Source organism: Trichomycterus rosablanca, chromosome 14, assembly GCF_030014385.1.
Source record: "Trichomycterus rosablanca isolate fTriRos1 chromosome 14, fTriRos1.hap1, whole genome shotgun sequence".
Taxonomy (NCBI): domain Eukaryota; kingdom Metazoa; phylum Chordata; class Actinopteri; order Siluriformes; family Trichomycteridae; genus Trichomycterus; species Trichomycterus rosablanca.
Window position 1 is genome coordinate 33,163,732 of NC_086001.1, and position 21,188 is coordinate 33,184,919.

At 38.7% G+C, this 21,188-nt stretch overlaps 1 long non-coding RNA gene, 5 other non-coding genes and 1 pseudogene across 6 annotated transcripts; 3 read left to right on the forward strand and 4 right to left on the reverse strand.

Annotated features, from left to right (window-relative positions):
- LOC134326480 (E3 ubiquitin/ISG15 ligase TRIM25-like) overlaps positions 1 to 21,188 on the reverse strand; it is a 514,462-nt pseudogene that overhangs the window by 263,349 nt on the left and 229,925 nt on the right.
- Positions 3,942 to 5,351, reverse strand: LOC134326755 (uncharacterized). Its single transcript, XR_010014574.1, has 3 exons — positions 4,852 to 5,351; positions 4,446 to 4,707; positions 3,942 to 4,365 (listed from the first exon to the last, which is right to left on the reverse strand). It is a non-coding gene; the product is annotated as an uncharacterized LOC134326755 (long non-coding RNA).
- On the reverse strand, positions 9,089 to 9,162 carry trnan-guu (transfer RNA asparagine (anticodon GUU)). Its single transcript has one exon. It is a non-coding gene; the product is annotated as a tRNA-Asn (tRNA).
- trnan-guu (transfer RNA asparagine (anticodon GUU)) lies at positions 10,005 to 10,078 on the forward strand. The gene has a single exon. It is a non-coding gene; the product is annotated as a tRNA-Asn (tRNA).
- On the reverse strand, positions 18,962 to 19,035 carry trnai-aau (transfer RNA isoleucine (anticodon AAU)). The gene has a single exon. It is a non-coding gene; the product is annotated as a tRNA-Ile (tRNA).
- trnan-guu (transfer RNA asparagine (anticodon GUU)) lies at positions 19,487 to 19,560 on the forward strand. Its single transcript has one exon. It is a non-coding gene; the product is annotated as a tRNA-Asn (tRNA).
- Positions 20,109 to 20,182, forward strand: trnai-aau (transfer RNA isoleucine (anticodon AAU)). The gene has a single exon. It is a non-coding gene; the product is annotated as a tRNA-Ile (tRNA).

Here is a 21,188-nt window from a genome sequence, read left to right on the forward strand (position 1 = left end):
AAGTAATCTGAAACGACATCAGCAAACTCACACAGACAAACTACATCACTGTTAAAAGTGTGGAAAGTATTTTTGTGCATTATTCTCTCTAACAACACCAGCACATTCACACAGGAGGTAAAGCTGTATGGTTTTCTTTTTCTAGAACTGTTCTACTTTAGTTATTGAATATACATCATGGAATTAATATGATTATTAATCATTAAAAGTAATGTGGTGAAATGTACCAACCTCAGATCTGAATCTGTTTTTGTTCATTATTCAAGTTTAATCTACTTTAATAAACACAGAACAACTTTTACTTTCAAGTGGAAGAATTTTACCCTGGTCTTTATGCTGTTTGCAAGAATTCTTCATATTATGAATGTTAAGTTTTCATAAATTAAGATGTGCAACAGTACAGAGTCGTCGTTGTCGCATTTTTCCTTTCAGAATTCTCCACACATTCTCTATTGGGGACAGGTCAGGACTGCAGGCAGGCCAGTCCAGTACTCGTACCCTCTTCTTCCAAAGCCACGCCTTTTTAATGTGTGCAGCAGGTGGTTTTGCATCGTCTTGTTGAAAAATGTTGGACGTCTTTGGAAAAGACGACGTCTTGAAAGCAGCACATGTTGCTCTAAGATCTCAATAAACATTTCTGCATTAACCCTCCTATTACCTTCAAGTTTACTAACACAATTTAAACCTCTAGAAAAGTTTATGTCACATACTTTATGTTTGTTCGTTGACCACTTAAATAGCCTTTAAAAAAAACCATACCCACCCCCCCTTATACATCCAGAATACCTGTTGCACGACTATGGAGGAATATGCAGATCACCATAAAATCTCATTGATTGATCTAAAATTGGCAGTAGACATCTTTTTGTTGTTTTTATGGCTTTATATACTTTCTAGGTACATATTTTTGTTATTTATAACATTTGGAATGAAAGACAATTTCTGTTATCAGGAATAGTAATATGTATTATGTTTGGGGTCAATTTGACACACAATTTAAAAAATTTTGAAGGATTTTGTTTGTGAAACAAATCATCATCATCGTCATGTATTATCTGAAGGGACAGCGCCCACGAAATGCAGCCAGACATTCATCCACAGTCACATGGGGGCCTGGATTGTAAAGAAAGGGTCATCGCTGAACCCACTGTCCTATACATCCCATATTGCTGCAAGTTTGTCACGCTCTCATCAGCCCTGCCTTGTTTCTCTGTCATCAATGTGTATGACACGGGAGAAAATATGAAATGTGTTTAGAGACATGGTGCCCTTCCAGTGTCAGCAGCCCAAAGACTTGCTGTTGCTTCACCTTTTGACTTGTACACTCCTGCCAAAATGAGCAACCCAATGTAAGCTTGCAAGTGGGTCACATCCAAGTCTTCCCAACTGTCCCCATACACACACCTCTCTAAATTTGTCTAAATCTTACATATTTCCTTTCAAGTGGTGGTGTTATGAAGAGCTCAAATGCTGATTTTATGTCTTGACATGGCTGACAGCGTATCTGGTGGGGTCTGGAACCATTTTGATGACATTAGCAGCACTAAGTCTACCCTGTTGTTCAAGTGGGGAGACAGACCATAATAACTTTTCATTTCTGACAGCGTATCTGGTGGGGCCTGGAACCATTTTGATGACATTAGCAGCACTAAGTCTACCCTGTTGTTCAAGTGAGGAGACAGGCCATAATAACTTCAAAATTTTTGGAAGGTAGTGTGTTTGCTGGTGGTTGAGAAACAAAAGAAGGGTCAACACTGAGGGTCTCATTCTCATCAGAGGAGGAGGCCTCATAATCAGGGTCCTCCTCAACATCATCCTCTGTCTCTATATTTTCCTGTCCCCACAGCATGGGGAATATTAAAACTCTTGTGAGGATGATGTTTTTCCCTCCCCCATGTTGTGTGAACTATCAGTGGTTCTCGCACTACTACAGTTGTGAGTATGTTAGGTTAGGGCCTTAAAGTTTTTTTAAGATTATAAAATTGCATGTCATAGTGACCTCAATATCATCCTAAACAACCAAAACAAATGTGTGTAAAATGTTGATATTTATTATATGTTGTTTTACAGCTAAAACAGCCTGGGGTCAAACTGACCCCAAAGAACACTGATGCGTACAACATGTGTACAGGACACTGAAAACATATCATCATGTTAATTTTATGTTTACCCAGTTGTCCACATTAAGTTAGGAAAAGTCATTAAATATGAAGCAGAAAAAATTATGTAAATCATTTATTTAAATACGTTAAACATTGAATGGGGTCAAACTGACCCCAAAGGTAATAGAAGGGTTCAATCATTCAATCAAGGAACTTCATGAAGACTAATATACTAATATAAATATGTGCTTTAGGCATGATAATGTTTTTTGTCTTTGTAAACATGTTTCCTGGGTTATTTATGCCAGCCAATGACTAAAAGTTTTTATAATATTGTCAACTGCCAGGAAGAACTAATGTAACCAACCTTTTATATACATCACGACCCTTACTCAAAAAAGATGGACCACCAGCTCCATACAAATGTAGGTATAGATAACTAATGTAATTGTTTTAAAATCTTATGTGTGTAATATAACTTGGCTATATTGTTAGATGGTTTATATCGTATTCATAATATCAGTGTAAGTTTCCTTTAGATGTATGTTTTAAATTATTTTTTGATAGCCTTTGCTGCCATATTTATGTATAGCTGGCTAGATAGTTAGTTTACCGTACTGGCCAAGCTAGCATTTTTGGCTAACGTTAAAACATAGCTATAATATATTTATAAATTATCAGAAATACGAAATTATTTGATTATATATATTGTTCTGTTACTACAGTATATCAGTATTTTTAAGATAATGTTTCAGTAAGTTTTAGTCCTAAAGAGCAGCTGTTAACGTTACCTTGAAATCCTCAGTGAATAAGTGTAAAAAATAACGGATTTCTTATTTAAACTGAACTAAATGCTCGAGGCTCCACGCGCATGCGTTCAGGGAACCTTTCGTATTGAAGTAGTGAACTGATTCTATCTGACACCACCATGTATTAACATTAAGGTAATAGTTAAAAATCACTTGTCAGTTATCATTGTTATAAACAGTTATCATTGTTATAAACAGTTATCATTGTTATAAACAGTTATCATGGCTTAGCGTACGTACATCTGGTTCAAGTCAAACAAGCTTATCAAGCGACTGTAAAATAATTTTACACATACATATACAACTATTATATTGGATTAAAAAAGTTGCTTTGAGTCTCAGTCAGCCGACATGCAGCCATAATTGGGCCAGATGCGGGGTGCCGCAATGTAGCCTAGTCTCAGTCAGCCGACAGTGTCGACATGCAGCCATAATCGGGCCAGATGTGGGGTGCCGAGCCGACAGACAGCCAACACTGCCGAACCGGAGCCGGAATCGGCCCAGATCTATCGTGCTAGCTGGGTTGTTTCACTCACTGTCCACTGTGTAGTGTTAACTGAACAGAGATCTGAACACAGTTGTGTAGTGTGAACTTGGTATTAGCGGTTGAGGTACTGGGCTAGCAATCAAAAGGTTTTCAGTTCAAGCCACACCATTGGCGAGTTGTCACTGTTGGGTCCCTAAGCGAGGCCCTTAACCCTTATTTACCAGAACTGTGATAAGTGTAAGTATAAAATAGGAGCAGTAATTTGGTTCCTTTGCCATATACAGACTCTTTTCCTCAAATATCTGGACACCTTACTTCCTCTGTATTGTGTCCACATTCCAGTTCCCAGTGTGTTCCCACATCTCACATCTCAAATTCCCTCAAAATAAAGAGCAGCATGGAGAGCAACTGTAACTTTAATCTTCTTTAAACCTTCCACTCTTATTCTGCCTCCGTCCCAACTTTTTATAGCAATGAGTGAAATCACTGGAAATCTTTTCTTTTAGAGAATAAAGACACCAGAGAATGAACGAATCACAGTTTCTTCTTTTTATTACATTTTCACAAAACATCAGCTTTTACACATCTGGATCTGGTCCACGAAGTCATCTGGGCGTTGTCCTGATGTAAAGACGTCAACTTAATGGCAGCACGTCTCTCTGAAATCTCAATAAACTGGTGGTATCTTCACATGTCGCCCATGTCTTCGGTCCTGACGCACCTCCACAGGTACAGAAACTGTGAACACACATTAACAACACGTCAACCACCAGACCTGCATCCCTGACAGTTAAATAAAGGTTCTAATCAAGGTTGGCCTTTAGATGTGTTCTGTTTCCAGCCTTTAATGAAACCGTCGGAGGCTCCGCCATAAAAGCGTCTCGAGTGCAGCAGCCAGGGCTTCAGGTTCTGCGTACAAAGACTCGTCCAGAGTGAAGATTTCATCCATGAAGTTCAGCATCTCAGTCTGAGAGAGAAAAAGAATAAATGACAGATTACTAGCAGACAGTTCTATTCGAGATCATTCGTGGTGTAAAGAACACGCACCTGAAGATGGAATAAATAACGCTCTGTGTACTGCCGTTCAGTCCATCTGGGCGTAACACACGAATAGATGAGAGCAATCAGCTGGTCCAAAAAGAGCCTTCGTCTCTGGTGTTTGACTACACTTGTAGTGCAGCACAGATTCATTCTAGACTCTATAGAGCACAGACTCTCTTACTGAAATGATCTGATGCACCCTCGCTCTTCCCAGAATTCCCAGCAGCACCAGCTCTAAGACGATGTCCATAAAGTTGACGTGCTGGATCTGTGAGTAGAAGGAAAGCAGGCAGATTCCTTATTTCTATATGGCTGCTCTCGACATCCACCTGTACTATTAAATATTTTGTGCTTATTAAAGTCCCACAAAACCTGAATTACACTCGGGTAATAACACTGTGTTTAGTTTTACCCGGTCTGAGGTCTAGAAGCCCTTTCCGGACCATCAGAGCACACAGGTGGCGACGGCCATGAGGCATAACCCCTGTATGGATGTAATGCCCAGTGCAACCAGAGCAGCTTCCAGGAACAAATGATCAAATCCAGTAGATGATGGACTTGCTCTGCTATTCTCTGCTTCACCAGCGACAGGGTCGACCGATGAAGTTTTCAACAGCAAGTCTTTGGAATCTAAAATCAAAGGATACCGCCTGGCGTACTCGCTCCAGACCCTGGCCAGGTTTTTGTTCTCTGAATCGACGACCTTTTGGAGTCTCATCCTTGGAGCTGCAGGCTTTTCACACTGAGAGTTGTAGTGTGTCTTAGCCAGGCCGCTAAACCGTCCAGCGGCCTGAAGTAGTTGTTGAGAGACGATCCTGAACATCTTGGGAGAAAGCTGATCAGCAAAATGTGAAGTGGCTTCTGCAGTTCTGCATGTAGCTGCTCTTCAAACTCTGATTTACACCTCAGTGTTCTAATAGAACTTATGATGTCATAATGCACCTTCATCCAGTAGATTTAAAGACTTTCTATCATTGCACTGAGCACCGTTTTTTAAACAAGCATGCTCCATTAGTATTCAGACATGGCTTCAAAACCTGGCATGTGGTCACTTTCTGTACGGAGTTTGACATGTTCTCTCAAGATTCTCTTATAACAAATAAAACAATCGTAAGTGGTGGTGGAGGAGAATCTCTTAGGTTTACATTTACATTTTCAGTATTTAGCAGACGCCTTTATACAAAGCGACTTACAGTACAGTTACAGTATACAATCTGAGCAACTGAGGGTTAAGGGCCTTGCTCAAGGGCCCAACAGCAGCAACCTGGCAGTGGTGAGGCTTGAACCAGCAACCGTTTGATTACTAGTCCAGTACCCTAACCACTAGGCTACAGGTTTAAACGTTCCATTGCAAAATCTGCATGAAGCTTGACTGAACTTGACCACATGGGCACAAATTCCCACAGACACACTCCAAAGTTATATTAAAGCCAGTAGTAGCAGCAGCGTTAAGATTTGCTAACCAGTGCTAACAGGGTATGTGTTCCTAATAAATCCCAACAACATTTTTTTGTGTTTGTGTTGGACCTCTAGGGGTCCCTTTCTTCTGATAAACAGGGTACGAAAATGGTACACGGTGACAGGTGTGCTACAGTCAGTAACTGTATACCCAAAAAATTTATTTGTGTGGTAGGTGTAGCTTATAATCAAATATTGCAGGTATCAGATAGGTTCCTAATAAAGTGCTCGATGAGTGTCGAATGTGCCAAAAATATACTGTATAGTTTAGATAGTACACACATAAGAACCCTCAAAACCTCTTAGATGTGTATTAAGAAAGTCTGAACATAAGAAATGACTAGACAGTGATGTCTGAAGTAGGACTGAGATCATTAAAATAACATGAAACTGCTGCATTTCTGGTGCAATAACAACCAAATTCAGTTTAGGAGCCGCTCATTTTTACAGATCTTCACTGTAAGTGTGCAGAATCTCTAATGGTTTTTGTGCTGCCATGCAGCTGGTTGAATGGAGTTAGTGTAGAATTATGTACAAAGATCTAAAGAGAAAAGCTTAACTGGCTGGTTAGCTCAGTTGGTTAGAGCAGCCTTTCTCAACCGGGGTGCCGCATCTGGCTTCGTCAGGGGTGCCGTCAAAAATATTCTCACGTTACCGATATTATAAAATAAATTAAAAATAGAATAATAAAATACAAAAAAGTCAACTTATCATGAAAATGTAGACCATTAGCCGCCTCAAACATCAAAATTTGTCTCACACGCCCCTTTCCTCATGCTACAACATCAACGCGGGTTGCGTGCCTTGCCTATAGTGATGAGTCGTTAAAACGGCTCTTTAAAATGAACAAAAGGAACCGAGTCGCGCCTCTGGGAGCCGTTATAATACATATTTATATTTCTGTGCAGTTCTTATCGGCTGTAATTCAATCATTCCGCTTCTATCAGTAGAGGGAATCAGTCAGTCATAATAAGAGCTGTTTATTGTCGAAATTCAAATCACTTTCAGTATAGCGGAGAGAGCAAGCCACACACACACACACACACACACACACACACACACACACACACACAGAGAGAGAGAGAGAGAGAGAGAGAGAGAGGTAATTACCTCATTAATGTAAATATTATAATTTTTATTGTTATTATTTTGCACTGTTTTTATTAATATTTTTTTTCTATTTCATTTTTTTGCACATGTAACTGTTTTGTATATACAGTGGTGTTAAAAAAATAGCAGTCCAACACCATTAACCTGATCACTGTTTTTAGTAGAAATGCTATTTCTACATAGTAAATAATTCACTTGAAAATGTAGTAGAGTAATGAAAACAAAACAAACCCAACAATTAGAACATGCATGCCGCTCATTCTGAGTAATCGAGGCATTGATTGAAAGGGGGTTGTTCAAAATAATAGCAGTGAGGAGTTCAATTGGTGAAGTCATTCATTCTGCAGAAGAACGGGTGTCAATTTTGGCCCTTATTTAAGGTAGGAGGGGGGCAAATGTTGCACAGGTTGGTCATAGCTCATTTCCTTCTGAAATACTGGGTAAAATGGGTTGTTCCAGACATTGTTCTGATGAACAGCGTACTTTGATTAGAAAGTTGATTGTAGAGGGAAAAACATACAGAGAAGTGCAGCAGATTATTGGCTACTCAGCTAAAATGATCTGAAATGCCTTGAAGTGAAAACCAAAACCTGAAAGACGCAGAAGGAAGCGTGGAACTACTGTTTGAATGGATCGAAGTATAGCCAAAATGACAAATACTCAGGCAATAATCACCTCCAGAAAGATCAAGGAACATCTGAAGTTAGCAGTAGGACAGAAGATGATTAAGTGAAGCCAATTTACCAGCAAGAACTCCTTGCAAAGTCCCGTTGTTAAGACAAAGACGTCCTGAATGGGTTCAAATTTGCCAAGGAACACATTAACTGGTCCAAAGAGAAATGGCTCAACATTTTGTGTACTGGTGAAAGCAAAATTGTTCTTTTTGGGTCTAGTGGCTGTAGACAGTATGTCAGACGACCCTCGAGCACTGAATTCAAGCCAAAGTTCACTGTGAAGACAGTAAAGCATGGTGGTACAAAATGATGATATGGGATGTTTATCATACCATGGTGTTACGTCTATTTATGGCATACGAGGGATCATGGATCAGTTTAAATATATCAGAATACTTGAGCAGATCATGTTGCCCTGTGTCGCAGAAGAAATGTCCTTAAAATGGGTGTTTCAACATGACAATGACCCAAAACATCTTGGTTACAGACAAACACGATTGAGGTAATAGAGTGGCCAGCATAATCCCCTGACTTCAATCTCATAGAGAACTTGTGGTCTGATGTCTGAAACGTGTTTTTTTTTAAGGCAAAACCCAAAATTGCAGAAGAACTGTGGAATGTAGTCTAATCATCCTGGACTGGATACCTGTTCAGAGGAGCCAGAAGGTGGTTGACTCCATGCAACACAGATCTTGGAAACAATCGTTATGCCACTCAATATTAGTTCAGTAATTTAAAGTAAAGTGAAAACTCAAACATTTTTTTTTTTAGTTTATACATACATTTTTTTTAGTTTTTGAAGAAAAATTCTGGCACTGCTATTTTTGAACAGCCTAATATTAATTTTTCTTAACTTTTTGTAAAGGATGAACACAAACTGGGTAAATTTTTTTAATGTTTTGATTTAGAATTGAAAGTGTAGTATTTTCAGTGCATTTGCATTTATGGAAATAAAAGTTATTATAATGATTTTGTGCTTTATTCACTTTTTTAAAATCACTGATATTTTTCTGAACACCACTGTATTTGTGTTTTTTTTTTTTTTTTTACGAAAGTTATTTAAAATGTAGCGAATTACAATTCTTAGTACAAAACATACTTAATGTTAAAAAGTAAAATTACTGGTTGTAAAATCTACTTTTAAAAGTACAAGTACACAAAACAACTACTCAATTTCAGTAACACGAGTAAATGTAATTCGTTACTTTCCACCTCTGGCTACTGTTAATATTTTTCCCAATTGAACTGAAAACACAACCTGAATTGATGTTTAATTGTTCATTAAGACTTCACTAAGAGTTATTACCATCCAGCAAATGTAAAGCATATTTCTATATGAAGAGCATCTGTTTCCAGATAATATACAATGAGGTTTATGATCAACATGGTTGTGCAATAAAAGACTTTCGTCCCTGGGTGGGCTTGAACCACCAACCTTTCGGTTAACAGCCGAACGCGCTAACCAATTGCACCACAGAGACATGCGCGCAGCATTTTCCTTGGACGGTACACATGGGTCACATGACTTGCTAATGTTTAAGTCAGGCTAATAAACAGTATAACACTCAGTGTTGCTACCTTACAGTATCTCACAAAAGTAAGTGCACCCCTCACATTTCTGCAAATATTTTATTATATCTTTTCATGGGACAACACAATAGAAATGAGACTTGGATATAACTTAAAGTAGTCAGTGTACAGCTTGTATAGCAGTATAGATTTTTTGTTGGTTATCCTGGGCCAGTTCATGATGCAAGGGTTCTAAAGTACAGCCCTGTGTATAAAGAGGGCTTATACCCACCTGCTCTTTACACTGCTATAGAATACTGCTATTTATATGAGCTAAGATCTCTTAAAGCATTTTATCACTATTGGTGTGAGAGTGATGGGGCGGTAGTCATTCATACATGTGATGCTGGACTTCTTTGGGACTATAATAACATGAAACTGCTGCTTTTCTGGCACAATAACTTCCAAATTGATGTCTCGATGGCGGTAATTATTTGCATTATCAGATTATTTATGTACAGAGTAGTTAAAACCAGCTGTTGTGTTGTAAGTGCTGTAGGTTGTGATGTAGTTTTTCTGTTATTCCTCAGTGAAATTGATTCAACACACCCGTTTTTGGACTTAAACTAACAAACAAGTGATCCTTCTCTAACTACCAGTTCCTATTGACCTGGTCTTCAAACATTGTCTCTGACAAGTGTGAGATCTTCTTAATGCCCCTCTCATTCCAGTCAGAAACTTATTTGCCCTTCAGTAAACATTAGCAAATCATGTGACCCGTGTGTACGGTCCAATAAAACAGCTGCGTGCGTGTGTCTCTGTGGTGCAATCGGTTAGCGCGTTCGGCTGTTAACCGAAAGGTTGGTGGTTCGAGCCCACCCAGGGACAAGTGCCTTTCATTGCACAACCTGCCTTTTGATCAAATGGATATGAGACACAACAACATGTAGTCCCACAGAATAGTGGAAATAAGTAACTGAACCAGTAAACAACAGTCCTACAAGCACAAATATGCACCTGATAAGTCACCGGAGACCAACTGTCCAAAGTGGAAGAATGACCTTTTGGTTTCTGTAGACGTTAAATGAAGATACTAACCCAACGTGGGGCTCGAACTCACAACCCTGAGATTAAGAGTCTCATGCTCTACCGACTGAGCTAGCCGGGCTTAAGCAGCAGGTCAGAACAGACAGCTCATCGATCAGACCATCAGAGAGATGTAGGTTTAATTCTCTAACATCACGACCAGGGGTGCGTTTCCCAAAAGCATAGTTGCTAACTATGGTAGCAACTTACATAGTTGGAACGATGCAGCTGCGATGCAAGTGTTTCCCGAAACCGTAGTTCGAACTACTGTTGTAACTACGTTGGTAAGTTGCATAGTTCAAAACATCGTAAGGCGACACAGGTGTTTCTCAAAAGCATAGTACCAACGAACGTTCGTAACTACTGTGGTAAAGCTGTGTAGTTCCAACTACACCTGTAGATGTGTGGTTAGAAGCGTAGTTCCTGGCGACTACGTCATCGCTGACGTAGGACGCCGTTAAAGGACAGTAGTTTTGTACGGTAATCTTGGTGTACGAACATTTACAATGTAAAATGTTTAATAATGTAGTTCTTAATGGACTTCTTAATGTATTAATGTAGATATACAGTAGTTGCATTTGTCGAATAATTATTCACACACACACACACATCATCATCTGTACACACACACCATCATCTGTACATAATGGATTCATACAGGAATGAGTGAATGAATATATGAATTAATATATGAATGAAACGGTTGTAAAATAAGTGAGAATTATTATATGTAAAATTACAAAATGAATAGTGAAGGGAAAAGCTGTGGTTTAGATAGATAGATAGATAGATAGATAGATAGATAGATAGATAGATAGATAGATAGATAGATAGATAGATAGATAGATTTGATTGAATGTAACCTGAGCTTTACATATACTGCATAGCTACAGAGCAGTTATTGATAATGAGGATTGATTGAGTGTAAATAAACAATGGAATGAAATTAGAAAGTGCAGGAAGGTGCAGTTCCAAGTATATAGTATATGGTACAGATTAAATATAGATTAAATCTTAAATATAAGGTGATGTGACAAGCATTGCACATTGGATTGGGCCAAGAATATTCATACACATGAATATGTATGCTAATGTACATATAGTTATGGCTATATGTACATTAGCATACATATTCATGTGTATGAATATTCTTAAGTACTTCTAAAGGGTGTGTGAGTGGGTGGGTTAGGGTTATAGGCCAAACTGGTGATGTCTTTCTTGGCCTGCATTCATTGCTCCACATTGCTTAATTATTACATGACTCAACCAAAGGTAAAATAACTTAACAAAGCATGAAAAAGGTCAACATAACATTTACCCTTTACATTTATAGTTTATGTGGAAAAGTGTTATGAAAAAGTGTTGAAGTGGTGAAAAGTGTTATTTTACTAAAAAAAAATCAGAAGAGACAACATTGAAAGCTTTATAGTCATTTAAACCCCTAATGGTCTGCTCAACCATTTGGCTGATCTTACTTTGAGTCTAAATAACTGGGTGAAAATAAGCTGTATTTAAATAATCTTGTTTGGGCCATACTTCTTGTTTGACATGTGTTAAACTGAAACATATTGGGTAGATTGTTTTAAGAAACCTATATGTGAAATTACAGCCTGCAGCTGAAAAATATCCTTAAAAGTTCATCATTTTTGTGATCACCTCAACTGTTTGGTAGAGACTTATTACTCTAATCACTTTTTTTTATTATGGACAATCATAATCACCCACTAGGGGTGGGCGATATGGCCCTAAAATAATATCACGATATTTCAGGTTATTTTTGCGATAACGATATTTTTGGCGATATAACAAAACACAAAAAAATATTTTATTTATTTCGAGAAAACACTATTGCAAAAAAAATAATAATATTCAGGTTTTATTTGAATTAATATAAGTTAACACGTACAAAAAATGTAAGACGTATGTAAGAATTATGCACACTTTTCTTTATTTTGTCTTTCCAGTAAAAATAATGTAACATAATGTAGTGGTGAAGTCAGACAATTTCCATAGTGGTGGCCAGACTGAGACCATTGCTCACACAGGGGTGGCACAGAATCTAATACCTTTTTTTATGTGGTCACTCACTCATTTACCTATACAGGCAGTGAGTGCCATGTAGAATTACATCACGAAGACCCGCATAATATTAATAAGCTTTTTTTCTCTTTCTATTTTCCCTGACAAGGGTGTCCCAAAATTCATGCAAGAAGTAATTTTGATAGAGAACACAGGTTTTTAATAAAAAATTGTAAATTTTTAATTGATTCATAAAGTATACAGTATAGGGTTATGTATGGAATAGCATATCGGGTAAATGGCCTCCACGGCTTTGCTGGCACATACGCACTCTTTTGTCGAAATTTTCCATGACCGTTTTGCATAAATGTGGCTGAATTTCGTTGATACAGCGCTCAATTTCCTCCTTCAAGGCGTGGGCGGTCGTGGGCTTGATGGCATGAACCTTAGACTTCAAAAAAACCCAAAGAAAAAAGTCCAACGGCGTTAAATCGGATGATCTGGGCGGCCAATTCTGATCACCAAAATGGGAAATTACACGACCAGGAAATGACTCATGCAGTAATTGAATTGTTTCTCGGGCTGTATGGCATGTGGCACCGTCTTGTTGAAACCACATGTCGTCCACATCCATATCTTGCAATTTAGGCACAAAAAGCTGGATTATCATGTCGCAATAGCGAGCTCTATTAACTGTTATTGCCTGACCAGCCGCATTTTCGAAGAAGAATGGTCCGATGATGCCTCCAGCCCAAAATCCGCACCAAACAGTGACACGTTGTGGATGCATTTGTTTCTCAACAATCACTCGTGGATTTTCTGAACACCAAATGCGACAATTTTGATGATTAATGAAGCCATCAAGATGAAAATGAGCCTCATCGCTGAAGATGACTTTGTTCGAAAAATCGGCATCCACTTGTTGTTGTTCCAAAATCCATTCAACAAACTCTCTTCGCTGTGTGTGGTCAGTAGGCTTCAGTTCTTGAATCAGTTGAACTTTGTAAGCATGAAGATGCAAATCTTTCGTGAAAATACGCTGTAGAGAGCCTCTGGAAATGTTAAATTCTTGACCACGGTGCCGAATTGATGTTCCTGGACTCTCAGCAACACTCTCACGAACTGCTTCGATGTTTTGTGTTGAACGACTTGTTGAAGGACGGCCAGAGTGTCTAAGATCACTAATTGATCCAGTCTCCCTGAATTTTTTAATTAATCTCTTCACAGTTGATGAAGTTAAATCACTATTCTGACCATATTTTTTACGAAAATTGCGAACTGTAGCTGCCAAACCTTCATTATTTTTAAAATATTGCTCAACAATGAAAACGCGTTGTTCTTTCGTGTAGCGCTCCATTTTTAATAACCCTGAACTGTGAGCTGTCACGCTGTCTTTTTTATTCGTTGGCAACACTTTACCGCACAAATGGCGCCAAATTCAAATCTTGCGTGACTTTTGGGACACCCTTTTATATAGCAACCTTAACATTATGAGAAAAAAATTCTAAGATATTCCTTTGCAATATTTTATCATTTGGCTGCCAACTTGTGTGTAATGATGACACTCAATTGAACCCCAGAACATGCCAGTGTGAATGCATGGAAAAATAATTTTCTTTCAACAATATGATACAGACTGACCAACACTTAAGCCAAATCAGCATTGAAAATTGACTTTACTTTTAATAACCTTCTTCAATGCTGGAGCTTTTTAAAACAGAATATTTTCTTTAAAATAGAAGTGTTATTTAACTGCTATTAAATTGTTTGGTGCATAACCGCCCAACCTGGCAACACTGGAACGCGCAGAGCCCGGTGGGTCTTTACTCGTAGCGCGCCACAATTACTACTAAGTACAGTAGCAGTAGTACTAAGCAGTAATACTACTTCTGTGTTGGTGGTTGACATTAATGTTAAGAGTATTCCTGAACTGTTTGGTGGAACTGTTGAATTTTGTCCCTGTTTAAACCTGCGTGCAGAAATACTTCCGCAAAAAAGCTGCCGGCAATCGGTGGTTGGTGTTTCGGTTGCCAAAGATTAATTTATGGTGGACATGGAGTTTTTGGAACGAGCTCCTCCACCGCAGAGCCGCGTTCCACCATACTCGTTACTGTACCCAAATGACCCACGTAACGAACGTACATCATTTGCGTAGCTGTGTGACGTCATTACGTAAAGTACGCAAAATATCGCTATTATTACGATATGGTACTTTTTGTATCGTTTGTAAAATTATACCGGTATTATCGTGAACGATACGATATAGCACACCCCTATCACCCACTGCACACAACCTTTGTGAAACAGAGAAGGAACATAATTCTAAAAGTAACAGAATTGTGGCACATGTATATATCTATGTATGTATGTGGGTGTGCACATGTATGCAGACAGGCACATACACACCTCTTTGCACGGTACACTTTATACTAGTGTATCTATGAAAATACTATGTCCACTAGTAAAAACATATTAATTGTTTATTGTTGGTATAATCCAAGGGACCTAAGATTTAGAACTAAGATAATATGTTTTAAACATTATTTTATTGGTACCAAGAGTAATAAATTAACTGTTCATCAATTAGAGATTTCACTGCCATTATGAAAAAGATAAAAGAAAGAAATAAAGACTCGCTTCATGGGATTCGAACCCCCACTCCCGCAAATGCCTTCAGCAGTTTATCCTCTTGAGCTACTATGGACTGTTACAGAAAAGGAAATTTAAATGTGCTAAAATAGCTAGTTCTTTTGGTTTTTTTTTTTCCCTTTAAGAAGAAGATTTGTACATAACTCGAATTATTTTACTTATAATAATTTTCATATATTAGTATTAATTATTTTTACGCATATTTCTATATTATTGTCATTTCTATGAATGTTTTTGTTGTTGGTGGTGGCGGTGATATGAATATATATTATTAGATTAAATAATAGTGACGTTATTTCGGTCACAGCGCTCATATTTTGGTCTAAAATTACAAACTTTGTGAGTTTCTCCACGTTTCTCGCTGTGGAAATCAGAGCGAACACGTCGGGAAACATTGTAGTTCAGACAACGGTGGTTTAAACCAACGTTGTTCGAACTACTGTTGTACCAACATGTTACGACAGTTTCGGGAAACGGTCGTAATTCGGATGTTTGTTAGTTTAACGATGCATCGTACTATGGTAGTTCAATGCTAACCTCCGTGGTTGTTCGGGAAACGCACCCCAGATTAAGAACTAATTCACAGTTTACAAACAAACACAATTCAGAATAAGCAACAGAAACAGACACAGACTTAGGCTGCGTCCGAAATTCGCATACTTACTGAGTACGTACTAGATTGGAGGAAGTACGTACGTACTACGTCTGCCATCTTACCAACGGCAAGTGACCATAGTTACAGACCGCATGCTCATTTCAAGCTCCACTCGCCAATATTTTGGGTATTTATCGTCTTTATTTGCGCCACTTACTGATTAATCTATAGTCATGTATCCCGACTCCACACTGAGACGACAGAGAGTAGTAAATCTCAGAAGAGAACTAAGAAAGTTATTGATTTTTTACCTCAGAAATAATGTAAGTACTGCTAACCTCTTTAGCAACAGTATATTACATTACCATGATTAGACTAATACAATGAAAATAAATGACAAAATGATAGATCTGACACATTAATAATTACAGTAGAATAATTTTTCGAAAATCGTCTGTGCACGACATTGTACACAAAATGAGTATGGCTGTCAGAGGGCTCGTCAGGAGGATCATCACCCTACCAACTGGTGATGAACTAGAGTGTGTAGGATCCAAATGTTTTAGAGTGGCAGTTGGTGCTACTGATGGGTGCCACATTCGAATAAAACCCCCATCTGCCAACGCACAGTGCTACCTAAACAGGAAGCTGTTCCTCTCAATTCAGCTTCAAGCCATCTGTGACCACCTGGGGAAGTTCAGAGACATTTTTGTTGGTTACCCTGGGTCGATTCATGATGCAAGGGTACTAAAGAACAGCCCTGTGTAAGAGGGCTAATACCCACCTGCAGGACGATACATTCTTGGGGATGGGGGTTATCCCTGCATTAATACACCCATCCGGCTCCTGACCCCCTATCGAGAGCCTGTGCAGAAACCTGTACAGGCTCGTTTTAACAGCAAACTGTCCAAGGCCAGGAATGTGGTGGTAAAGGATTTTGGAATGATGAAGACAAGATGGCGTTACATTTTCTTTAAAGCCTTTTCTTGAGGTGAGCCCTGTCTTCGCCCCGGAGGTTGTTGCATGCTGTGCGGTGCTCCACAACCTCTGTATCACTCATGGAGACATCATTGAGCCAGAATTAACAGAGGTACATGTTGACCAACCAGAGCCTGTAATAAATGACATGACATCAGGTGAAGATGCAAGAAAGCATCTAGCAGCAGCTGTCTCAGCACCACAGCACAGCATATCAGCTCTTTATGAGCATGATTATGTTTAGAAAAATGTTTTGTTTATAGGTTCATGTTGTTTGTTTTTACATTTTGTTCTACAGTTCTTGATTGTCTCTTGACATTAACAGTTTATGCATTATTTAAAAGTAAAACTTTCTTAGCAAAATTACAATTTCCAATTTTTACACTTTTTCAATTTTTAATTAAGGTTAAATTAAAAAGAAAATCCTTTATTTCCATTATTTGCCAACACATTTTCTTTCTCACAACATACAATAATACTACAACACTTTTTGATTTTCAACTATTTATTTTTTCATTAGAATCTCTAGGATTTTAATAAACTTTTCCTCTCTCTCTCTTGCCTCCCTATCTCTCCTTTCCTCCCTCATTCTTGCTTCCTGGTCTCTCCTCTCCTCTCTCTCTCGCGTCTCTCACTCTTGCTTTTCCTCTCTCTGGTGCGCCTCTTGCTTTCTCTTCTCCTCTCGATCTATTCTTTCCCTTTCTCTTCTTTCCTCCCTCTCCTCAGCCTCTCTCCATCTTCTCTCCTCGTTCTCTGCTGCTTCTATCTATTTTCCCTTTCTTCCATCTCTCTCAGATACGCAACTAAATCTTTCTCCCCTCGTCTCTTGTTGGCTGGGGTTTCCATGCTTCTCGAGGATGGTGAAGCTTCAGCAGCATCCTGGCCAGATGAGGAAATAAGGGTCGCTGGGCTCATTGATGATCTCCCACCTATTGCCTCATCCATATCCACATACCATTTCCAGGATGCTGCTGTTGCTTCACCACCCTCTGTACTTACCCCAGTGGGTGGTCTAGTTCCTACAAGATTCATAAACATAGTACAAGGACCTTAACTTGTATTACAAATCTTTTCTGATATTTTTACTGAAGATCTTACCAACAAACGAAGCTTACTTTGTATTTTTGTTTGAGGTTCTCCCACTTCTTCTTCACATAAGTGGGAGTCACCTTCCCCTGCATTTGGTTCTCCAACACAAAGGCTCTACAATATAATGCACATAACAGTTATTAATGTATGTAGCATATACTACTTCAAAAAAAGTTTAGTCATGAAACGTTTTTAATGCTTTGAAAAAGGTAGCAAAACTTGAATACTAAAACTCAAACCCTCGAATCGCTGCATTCTGTTTTCTGGTGAAGAGAGCCTGGTTGGCCACTCTCCACCGATAAGATTTTTAGTGTCTTCATCAGACCCTGCAATATCAAACATTAGTTTTAAAAGAGATTTCTAATGTGACTGTGTAGCAACATTATAACAATCATGAATATTTAGCCTCAACAACCCCAAAGCTAGATATATCTACCTTCCTAAAGATAGTTTGGCCCATCACTAGCATTACAGATAAAATTAAATAAATCTATAGATAGATCATTTATTACAGCAGCTCAATATATATTAATGCAAATTATTATAGAAAGCAAGTATTAAAGTATGCAAGTATTCAAATTTGCAAGTATTAAAATACAAAAGTATGAAGTACACATGTAATGTTGCACAACACTATGTAGTTAAATACATTGAATGAAAAGTAGTATATCGATTTTATTGTCCAACCAGAATGACAACGTTTGAAGCCCAGGTCAGTAGGACCTGCTAGTTAGAGAAGGATCACTTGTTTGTTAGTTTAAGTCCAAAAGTGGGTGTGGTTCGTACGGGGATCCAACCCGTGACCTTGGCGTTATTAGTACAACACTCTATCCAACTGAGCTAACCGGCCAACATCCGAGTGCAGGGCGTATACCCACATACCCGATTCTTCACTGACAGCTCTTCAGTTATGGAGCTGCCACACAGAAACGATGGAGAGCTTTACTGTTGTTGAGCAGAACAGATCTTCGTGTGAGATGACTGAAGTTCATGTATTTTTCTTTTAAGAATAAATAAAAGCTGATGCTTTTAACCTCATACTTTCCTAATACTTTTATTCTACACGGTCTAAATTTCTTTTAGTCTTCTGCCATGTGCAGTGCAAGAAAACAGTTCTCTTTTTATTTATTTATTTATTTATTTATTTTTGCCATTGACAAAATTGATTGTAAGCATTTATAAAGATCATGCCACGTTCATTAGGTGAAATGAAGCCAGAATTAAAGATGGCAGAAGAACAGGGTGGTGTTCTTACTTTCAGTGATTAAATTACTCAGGTTAGAAAGTCCAGATACACAGCACATGCTCACCTGACTCTCTCTTAACCATGCCACCTTTAATCATTAAAGAGGGTGTGGCTAGTACGGGGATCGAACCCGCGACCTTGGCGTTATTAGCACTACGCTCTAACCAACTGAGCTAACCGGCCTGTTCAAAGTTCCTCTTTAGATTTTTGTACATAATTCTACACTAACCCCATTCAACCGGCAGCACAAAAAACCATTTGAGATTCTGCACACTTTCAGTGAAGATCTGCAAAAATAAGCGGCTCCTAAATTGAATTTGTTTGTTATTGCACCAGAAATGCAGCAGTTTCATGTTATTTTAATGATCCGAGATCTCAGTCCTACTTCAGACATCACTGTCTAGTCATTTCTTATGTTCAGACTTTCTTAATACACATCTAAGAGGTTTTGTGGGTTCTTATATGTGTGAACTATCTAAACTATACTGTATTGTGGTACATTCATTCAGCCTTCATCAGTTTAGACCCGCCCACTTAACCACCAATTTGCCTCCACAGTGAGCCTGTATAGAGAGAGAATATATTATTTGTGTGTACCGTCCAATGAAACAGCTGTGCTGTTAGCTGTGTGCGTGTCTCTGTGGCACAATCGGTTAGCGCGTTCGGCTGTTAACCGAAAGGTTGGTGGTTCGAGCCCACCCAGGGACGAGTGTCTTTTATTGCACAACCATGTCTGATGATCAGACAATTAAACCTCAGTGTATATTATCTGGAAACAGATGCTCTTCATATAGAAATATGCTTTACATTTGCTTGATGGTAATAACTCTTAGTGACGTCTTAATGAACAATTAAAACATCAATTCAGGTTTTTAGTTCAATTGGGGAAAAATATTAACAGTAGCTCAACTTCCTAAAACCCAGAATCTACACGTACAAATCCTACATTCATTCCACAAAGTTCACAAACATGATTTAATGAGTGAAAACTTGATGTTTGGAGCCCCTCTGGTGTGCAGGCTGGTACTGTGTATCAGCACTACTTACTGTGTGCAGGACCTGAGTCGTATCTGCTCCAGTCACTGGTTGGTGGCATTAAGCTCAGTCAAGAACTTTAAGAAATATATAGTTTAGATAGTTCACACATATAAGAACCCACAAAACCTCTTAGATGTGTATTAAGAAAGTCTGTTTCAGCTGCTTGAATGGAGTTAGTGTAGAATTATGTACAAAGATCTAAAGAGAATAGATGAACTGGCCGGTTAGCTCAGTTGGTTAGAGCGTGGTGCTAATAACGCCAAGGTCGCGGGTTCGATCCCCGTACGGGCCACTTCCTCTTTTGGACTTCTTCTCTAACTAGCAGGTCCTATTGACCTGGGCTTCAAACGTTGTCTCTGACAAGTGTGAGATCTTTTTACTGCCTCTCTCATTCAGGTCAGAAACATGCCATTATTTCAATTTGCCAAACTTAATGACCCTTCTGTAAATGGTTTATTATGCACAGTGCTGCTACTGGCTTGTTTTTCTTTTCTACAATGTAAGTTCAGACCTTCAGGTTTATGTTATTTGAGATCTCTCCATAGATTTCTTCCTCATGTGCAGAAAGACGCAGTTCAGTTTGAGAATCTGTTGATGCATGCTCAATAATCCAGGTACACAAATCCACAAAGTTGAATCAGTTCATCTGGACACAAGTTTGTTGTAGAGATACGTTTCGTCACTCCATCCGAATGACTTCTTCAGTCTGAAGAAGTCATTCGGATTGACCCAGCTAGCACAATCATCTGGCCCAGTTCCCACTTTTCTATCGGCACAGTCGGCTGAGTGTCAGAATCGGCCAGAATCAATGTAGCCAGATCCGGCCCAGTTGTTACCACAGCTGGGTTTGGCTGGTGCTCGTAGAAACGCGTGCGCGCCGACGCTGGTTGTCCGGCTGCGGCCCAGCGTCCAGTCTCTGATTTAGCGCCGGCAGAACAGCGTCACCATAGCAAGAGTGCGACGCAAGCTGTTAAAAAAAGAGGAATCGTTCGTTCGTGTGAGGTAAATAAACATTTAATCTTAACAACTTTTTACTTAGCAAAAAGTAAGCAGAAAGTCTATTAATGAGTTTTGGATTAAGATAGAGAGTAATTTGGAAATGGAAACTGTTAGGTAATGTTATCTAGTGAGTTTCAGGTTAACTGGTAGTCTGAACTGAAACACTTCAGGTAACGTTAGCTAAAAGGCTAACAGTTTCTAGCATTAGACAACAGCTGCTAAATAATTGAAGCTCATTGAATACCGTGGATAACATTAACCTAAAAGCTACAATAAGCAACAAGAACAATAATAATAAT